This window comes from Elephantulus edwardii, unplaced genomic scaffold, assembly GCF_000299155.1.
Source record: "Elephantulus edwardii isolate Elephantulus edwardi_28Jun2011 unplaced genomic scaffold, EleEdw1.0 scaffold00020, whole genome shotgun sequence".
In the NCBI taxonomy this organism is placed as follows: domain Eukaryota; kingdom Metazoa; phylum Chordata; class Mammalia; order Macroscelidea; family Macroscelididae; genus Elephantulus; species Elephantulus edwardii.
Window position 1 is genome coordinate 26167146 of NW_006399770.1, and position 8268 is coordinate 26175413.

The 8268-nt window shown below is 40.6% G+C and overlaps 1 pseudogene; it reads right to left on the reverse strand.

The window, feature by feature from the left end:
• Positions 1–5656: 5656 nt before the first annotated feature.
• Positions 5657–6067, reverse strand: LOC102845912 (annotated as a pseudogene).
• Positions 6068–8268: the final 2201 nt, after the last annotated feature.

Sequence of the window (8268 nt, forward strand, 5' to 3'; positions counted from 1 at the left end):
CTGAAAGTATCTCCCTTAGGATATTTGTTAATTACTGTGGTGGTATGCTAGTGTGTCTATAAATTTCGGATTTCTCTTTTTACCAGGGGCAGAGCTTCATTTCTCTCTCCTTGAGTGTGGGCTACACTCAGTGACTTCTAAGGAGTATGGCAAGAGGAGAACAGTAATTTATAGTAGGGAAACCTGGCAGACACCACCTTTACCAAGACAAAGTTGATGTCCCCAGAAATAAGGCATGTTCATATTAGGCACACTGGTGTGACGGGATGGGATGGCCACTTCATGCAAGTGGTATTCTTCCCAGAATTAACCCTAGTGTAATTGTGAGGCAAATGGCAGACAAAAAGAAGTTGAGGGAAATTCCAGAAAATCTCTGGCCAGTCCCCTAAAAGAATCAAGGTTGTAAAAAAACAGAAAAGATCGAGAAACCATCATAGATTAAAAGAGAGTATGGACACATGCCAACTAAATGTAATGTGGTATTCTAGATTGCTCCTGGTATATAAGGACATTAGTGGAAACCCCAAATAAAGTCTGCGCTAATGTAAGTTTCTGTGTTTTGAGAAACATGCCATGTTATATAAGGGAAAGCTGAGTGAAGAGTATATTGGAATGCTCTGCATTTTTAGGTACAAAATTATTTCAAATGAATGACTAAATATATAATGAAATGATTGGCCATTGAAGCAAACGAAGATGGCCCTTTACCAACTACACACCAAATAGCCAGGCAGCTATTATACGAGAATATCCTATTCAGTCCTAGAAGACACAAAAGCTCCCTGAACTACAGCTATTATTTTGAATATCTCCCAAGGGAGCACCACATCCTAGGAGGACATGTGAAATTGCCTCCTGCTCAGGGAAGAGAGCAGTTGCAACAGGATTTTGTTTGCAGCAATGGCTTGCCTGGTTGCACTGTTGAGCTTCCCTCTTCCTGTGCATCCCACTGGGCCATTCAGCTCACCTTTCTTGTTGACCGCCCTAGAGAAGAAAGCGAGCATCTGAATATTGAACAATTTCATCTCTTCCAAGAGAAGCCACCCAGTGATTCTGCTTAATTCCCCACTTGTCATAATCACACAAGGACATTTTATATTCCTTTTTTGCTTGATTTTGGTGTGTTGGATTCTTTTGGGTTTGTTTGTTTGTTTGTTTGTTTGTTTGTTTTTACTTCTAAAATGAAGAGTTCTTTTTACCTCTGAATATTTATGTTCCATTATTTCCCTGGCAGTGATTTCTTTGCCACAAAGCCCAGCTTATTTCAAAATCATGAAATCCATCCTAGCTATTCATTGTCACTGGAGTTCATATCCTATACCAGTTACCAGTTTCCAGGCATAGCTTCTCTTTAGAAACAAACCAAAACATTCTACCACAAGAATGTTGTTGCTTACATCCAATTTCAGGATACATCTTTAAGAGAGCACGGATTGTGTGGGACAGCTATATTGGACTTCTACCAACCCCACAAGAAGGAGCTGTCCCTGTTGACAGCCCTCACAACACAAAACTGATTTCCAAGAGTTCAGATATGTCCCCTGTACTCTCACACCTCTTTCTAGTCATCCTGACACCAATCTTACTGGGTCCAAAATTCGTTTCAATACCCACAGACCACAACGACCATGTTAGGGAAGTCAAAAGGCTATAATTCAGGTTGGGAGAAGATATAATAACTCAGGACAGTTTCCAAAACTTGCTCACAGGCATCACAGCCTTGAGTCTCAAAGCTTTAGGCCAGGGTTACAAAGCTCTCAGGCCTGCCAATTTTTATTCTCCTCCCACGACCCTAGTATTTCAGCAGAATTAGGCAAAGGTTGGTTCTGGTTCCATAAAGGTAGCGGTCTCAAAGTCAGAAGCACCTCATGTCAAGTCTCAGGTTCTCTGCTTTTGGTCATGGCTAATTCTGTAGGTATAGCTGGCAAAACATTCTTTGGCCCTAAAGAGTACTGCATGCCTGCCTCTCCTTTGCTGGTGGTGAGACTCCCATTCTGCTGCTGAATCTGCTCAATTTAATGGCCAGACTGGCCAGTTCCCTTATGAATAGGCTAACACAAACTATTTACATATTCCTGCCATCCACATGGCAAAGTCAAACTCAATAGCTCAGAAAACAATTTTGCACAATTAAGCCCTTATCTGACCCAGAAGCCATTCTGACTCAGCTGTTGCTATAATCCTCATGATACAGGATTTCCCTGTCTAGCAAAGGACTGCTTGTCCCTTGCGGATCTCAACTAGGATCTGAATGAATAGACAAGAAAGGCAAGGATGGCTATCCAGTATTTACAGAGCACTTCTCCTCTGGTAACCATTTAATTTCATTCTTACAGTCATTTGCAAACAGTTGTTGAGGCCTTGGTGATGAAAGAGATGGTGAAAACATATAAGAAAAAGTAGAGGAGACTCTGTTTCAGTAAACCTATCTTTAATTTTCTCTAGGTTCCTAAGGTAGGTTATGAATCAAGGTGACGGGAAGTGAAAACACATTTATCCTGGATTCAGTTCTCCAGTATTCAGAGGTTAGAAAGCAATTGAGATGAAAGAAGACAGAGATCACAAGTACTCAGTGAGGGCTCACATTCACTTTAAGGTGTGTTGACTTCTTTTTCTTTTTATGGACAAACTAGGACACACTCAGAGGTAAAAGTCCTGAATAAACTAAGTGTGGATTGACCCAGGAGACAAGATCATTGTTGACAAAGTGCATTGAGCCATGAACAAATGTTGAACTCCATGTCTTCAATTCAGTAAGACAGTACCCAAGAGGATCTAAAATGGAAACTTATTTGAAAATAAAAACCAAAGAGGAAACAAATTATGCTTAACCTTTGTTGTTTGGTATGCCTATTTTACAAGTAGTATTTTACCATCAAAAAGGAAAAAATAATACCATCATTTCACCACTCAGTAAGTAAACTGTTTTCATTTATTTAGGCTCTGCTATCAGCATTACCATCAACATTCAAAATTCAAACCTATTGCTGGTGAGTCAGGTCAAACTTACAGCTGACCATGGCTTTCCGAGGCTGTGAATCTATGGGAAGAGAGGGCCAGAGAAGCACAGCTTTTGGAAGCAGCACAACTCCCACGTACACAGTTTTACAAAATCATAGCATATGCATAATTAAAAAATTGTACTGTCTGGCTTTAAATAACAACACATTTTTAAAAGATATCATAAAATATCTATAATTACTGTTTTTAGTTACTTTACAATATTCTGTTTTGTGAGTGTGGAGGTATAATTTCTGTAATTAGCTCCTATTGTTGGAGATGAGGGGGGTTTTCTGAGTTTTGCAATTATAAAGTAGAATTCAATGCATGTGGCTTTTCTTCTTTTCTGGATTACTTACTTTGGATAATTTCCCAGAGGTTGCATTTGGAGGTTAGAGGACAGTTCCATCTTGACAACTCTTAAATAGTTTTCCAGGTGCATTATCTTTTCTTTGCTTTTTGTTTGTTGGTTTGCTTAAATGAATTCAGGGACATAGAGTTAACGAGTGGAATTGAAATGAAGTCTCATTTCTGTTGAGCACCAGAATCAAGCCATCAATTGAACATCCTCCTTTAGGATGTTCCATACTATTTAAAACTTAGCATTTCACACTAAACTCATCACATTCTGCCCAGCTTCCCAGATCTTAACTACTTCCAATGTCCCTTGGCACATTAAAAAAATTTTTTTTTAAATATCACTGGGTACCTAATAGCTTAAACCATTCTTCATTCCCTCTTTATCCTCACCTTTCCCTGTGTCTAATCAGGGCTTAAATATCTGGTGACTGTCTGCTGCTGCTGCTGTTGTTGTTACGTGCAATCAAGTCGCCTGCAGCTTATAGTGACCCTATCTATGTACAACAGCTCTGAAGTCTGCCCTTTCCTAATCCAGTCTTACTGACTCCAATACACATACCCTCATTGCCCCATTTACTGTACTAATCCATCTCATCTGGGGTCTTCCCCTCCTGAGCTTTCCATCCACCCTTCTGAGCGTGATGTCCGTCTCCAAGGATTGGTCCCTCCTGGCCACATGCACAAAGTATGTTAGACAGAGCTTCAAAATCCTAACCTCCAAGGTGAAACTTGGTTTCACCCTCTCCAAGACAGACCTATTTGTTTTCTTGGCAGTCCATGGTATGTTCAAGACTCTTCTCTAGCACCACAACTCAAAGACATCAATTCTTCTTCTGTTGGCCTAGTGGACAGAATTTTATTCTACCAAGCCAAAGGTAGGTGATTTTAATCTGCGGCTCTCAGGCCAGCTTCAAATTGTTTTCCTGTCAAACATTCTTCTAGGTGGTATAGCACTGGTCTATGCATTGTTGTACAGACGTAACTCGTGGTTGCTGTGATGCTGAACACCGTGACACTGATATGTCAAACGTGGTAGTGGGTACCCATGGTGGACAGTGGCTGCTGGAATTTCCTGACTAAAACAAGTCTGAAAACAGGAGTGGCATCCACTTCCGAAACGGCTTGCCTCTGGACACTCTATGTGTAAACAGTGCTCTGGCTTTTCATTCATAGGATCACTATTAGTCGTCTACAACTCGACAGCACATAACAATAACAACATTGATGCACAGCAAGTAATTGAGACCATGAACTGGATCAGGTGCTCCGTAGTCTCTAAACTTGCATCGTTGTTTCTCAGTATTCTGAAAAGGTCCCTGATGGTAGATTTACCTAATGCAATTCGCCTTTTGATTTCCTCACTACTGGTGCCAAAAGTGTTGACTGTGAAGCTGAGCAAGCTGTAACTGTTAACAACCTCAATCTCTTCTCTACCCATCATGGTGCTGCCAATTGGTCCAGTGGTGAGAATCTTTGTCTTCTTGATGTTGAGCTTCTATCCATATTGAAGACTACAGTCCTTTACCTTCTGCAGCAAGAGCTTCAGTTCCTCCTCAGTTTCAGCAAGCAAGATTGTGTCATCTGCATAATGTAGGTGGTTGATGAGTTTTCCTCCAATCCTGATACCACGTTCCTCCTCACGAAGCCCAGCCTCCTGAATGATCCATTCTGCATATTGATTGAAAAGGTATAGGGACAGGACACATCCCTGATGTATTCCTTGATTTTGAGATCTGCAGTGTTTCCCTGCTTTGTTCTGAAAATTCAGCTGAGATAACCTCCACATCAAATCTTGATTCCTGTGGATTTGATTTGCCCTTCTTTAGCTTTAATTTGAACTTGCATTATGAGTAGTTGATGGTCTGTTCAGCAATCAGCACCTGGCCTTTTTCACTGCTGTTATTGAACTTCTCCAATGATTCCATCCCTAGATGTAGTTGAACTTATTCCTGTGCATACATCAAGTGAAATCCATATGTATAGACTGCATTTATGTTTCTTATAAAAGACATTTACTATGAATAAATCATCCATTGTGTAGAATTCTATCATTCTATCTCCAGACTCATTTCTGTCACCAAGTCTGTGTTTTTGAACTGCTGATCATTCTTCCTGGTTCACAACCACCCTTACCCTAAATATCTACTTTCATTCTAAACTACCATTATCTCTTATCTAGATTTTATAATAGCGACCTAGCTGGATTCTGGTCTGATAACTTTCTTAGACTAATAACACATGCAGCAGTCAGACACTAGGATTTTGGGGGGTATTTTTAATGACTGAAATTGAAGATTTAAAATCTCAGCTTCTGGAAGAACCACTTGTTTTTGCCTGTCTTGTACCTCTCCTCAAACTTGATCTTGGCTTCCTGCCTTGCCTTGCGTTTAAGAGCAGGGTCTCTGAAGACATCCTTGTTAACAACGGTTTTGTCCAAGGGGATATCCACAGAGTACCTTGTGGGCATGAGGTGATTGTAGTTATAAACTTTCACAAAGGACTTGATCTTTGATCTCCTGGCAATTTTTTTCTTGCCCATGGCAGCTGTCACTTTTCAGGGATAGCGGTCAATTCCAGCTACCAGAGCGTGGCTGTAGGGGCGGTCAGAGGTGCCATCATCAATGTTCTTGACAATGACGGCTTTGCGTCCAGAGTAACGTCCGGCCAGGACCAGGACCACCTTCCCTGGTTTCATGAACTTGCCCATTTCGACAGCTGCCAGCCAGACCGACAACAAAAAGGAAGGCTAGGTCTGATAACTTTCTAATAAGTCTTGCTTTCAATTTCCCATCACAACTCATGTCATACAGGATCTGACTCTTTCCAACCTTTCTAGTTTGATCATGTGCTACTTCCTACCCATTTTTCCAGTTCCTAAAAGGGCTTTGCTTTTCTTTTACTCTGAAGCTTACTCACAGCCTTCTCTCTTTTATCTCAATTCATCTTCTGTCTCCTTTAGTTGTGTAAACCTATGCACCTTGTGTCTGTGCCAAATAAATATCTCTTTTTCAGGAAAGATTCCCACTCTTCCATGTTAACATTGCTATGCCCTTTCATAATAGAATAATAGGCTCTCACAACACTCTATATATCCCTTTAGCAATATTTATCTTGCTTGCATACTCATTAAATGTCTATCTTTTCTCTTAAATGATAAGATGCATGAAAGCATTTTGTCCTAGCTACTACTACTGTAATTGATTGTCTGACCCACAGTCTACCCCAGCCTAGTTTTGACTGCTGTTACTGAATTTCTCCAATTATTTTTTCCACAAATGTAGTTAATCTGATTCCTGTGCAGCCCATCAGTTGATATCTATGTGTAAAGTCATCGTTTGTGCCTTTTTAAAAAGGTATTTGCAATGAATAAATCATCGTAAGTACAAAATTCAGTCATTCTCTTCCAAGCCTCTTTTCTATCACAAAGCACATATTTCCCAACTAATATTCGTTCTTTACTGTTTCCCACAATTAACACCCTTAGCACCAGAAGTCAGGAGATAAGGAGACACATTGCACTAGGAAAATATGCAGTTAGGGACCTCTCCAAATTATTGAAGGGTAATGATGTCAGTTTGAGGACTAAGGTGCAACTGATTCAGACTATAGTCTTTCTAATCACTTTCTATGCAGCTGATAGGGATGACAGAATTAAAACTTATGCCTTTGAGCGGTGGTGTTGGAGAAGAGCACTGAACATCACACTGACGGCCAAAAGAACAAATAGATATGTCTTGAAGAGGGTGTGGCCTACGCATTCTTGGAAGCAAGAATGATAAGGCTTTGCCTCACATACTTTGGGCATGTTGCTAGGAGGGGCTGTTCCTTGGAGAGGGATGTGATGCTAGAAAGGGTAGAGGGTTGGTGAAAGAGAGGAAGACCCTTAACCAGGTGGGTTGACATAGTGACATCCACAATGGGCTTTTGTGTGTCAAGGGCTTTTTTGTGTGTCGGAAAGTGTGAGAATGATGCAAGATTGAACAGTGTGCAGATCTTTTGTTCGTAGGATTACTATGAGTCATACTCAACTCAAAGTCACCTAACAACAACAACAATCACCACTACAGTAACCAACATGTATTTGAAGTTCAATAGGTACTCAACAAATAATTGTTCAATGAATAAATTAATGGATGGCTAACCATATCATAGAATCTATATCCATGACTCTGAACTTTGAAAAATTGCAATAGTCATAGAAAGGCTTCAGGTCTTTTGTTCATAGGGTAGCTAGGAGTCAAGCTCAATCGATGACAGCCAACAACAGCAGCAACATACCAATGACATTCCATGATATTACATGTTGTTGTTGTTTTTATGTGCTATTGACTGTGACTCATAGTGACCCTATGCACAATAGCTCTGAGCCCTGCCCTATCCTGTGCCAATCTCACTGATTCTGATACATCTACTCCCACTGAAGCAGTTACTGGGTCAGCCCATCTCATTCAAATTGTCCTTCTCCTGTGATAATATCTCCACCCCTTCAAGCATGATGTCCTTCTCCAAGGACTGCTCTCAGCTGGCAAAATGCCCAATGTATGAGAGATGGAGCTTTAAAATCTTTGCTTCCAAGGAGAAATTTGCTTTCACCCTTTCTAGGGCAGACCTGATTTGTTCTCTTGGCAGTCCGAGGTACATTCAATACTCTTCTCCAGAAACACAATTCAAAGGCATCAATTCTTCTTCTGTCATCCTTAGTTATTGTCCAGTTCTCTGAGACATAAAATGTAACTGTGAAGACCATGGCCTGTATCAGGCATTCCTTAGTCTCTTGACCTCTAGCACTTTGGAGAGGTCCCTGACAGTAGACCTTCCCAATGCAATTTGTCTTTTGATGTCCTGACTGCTGGTGCCATGAATGTTGATTATGCATCTGTCCAAGATAAAATTATAAACAATCTTAAT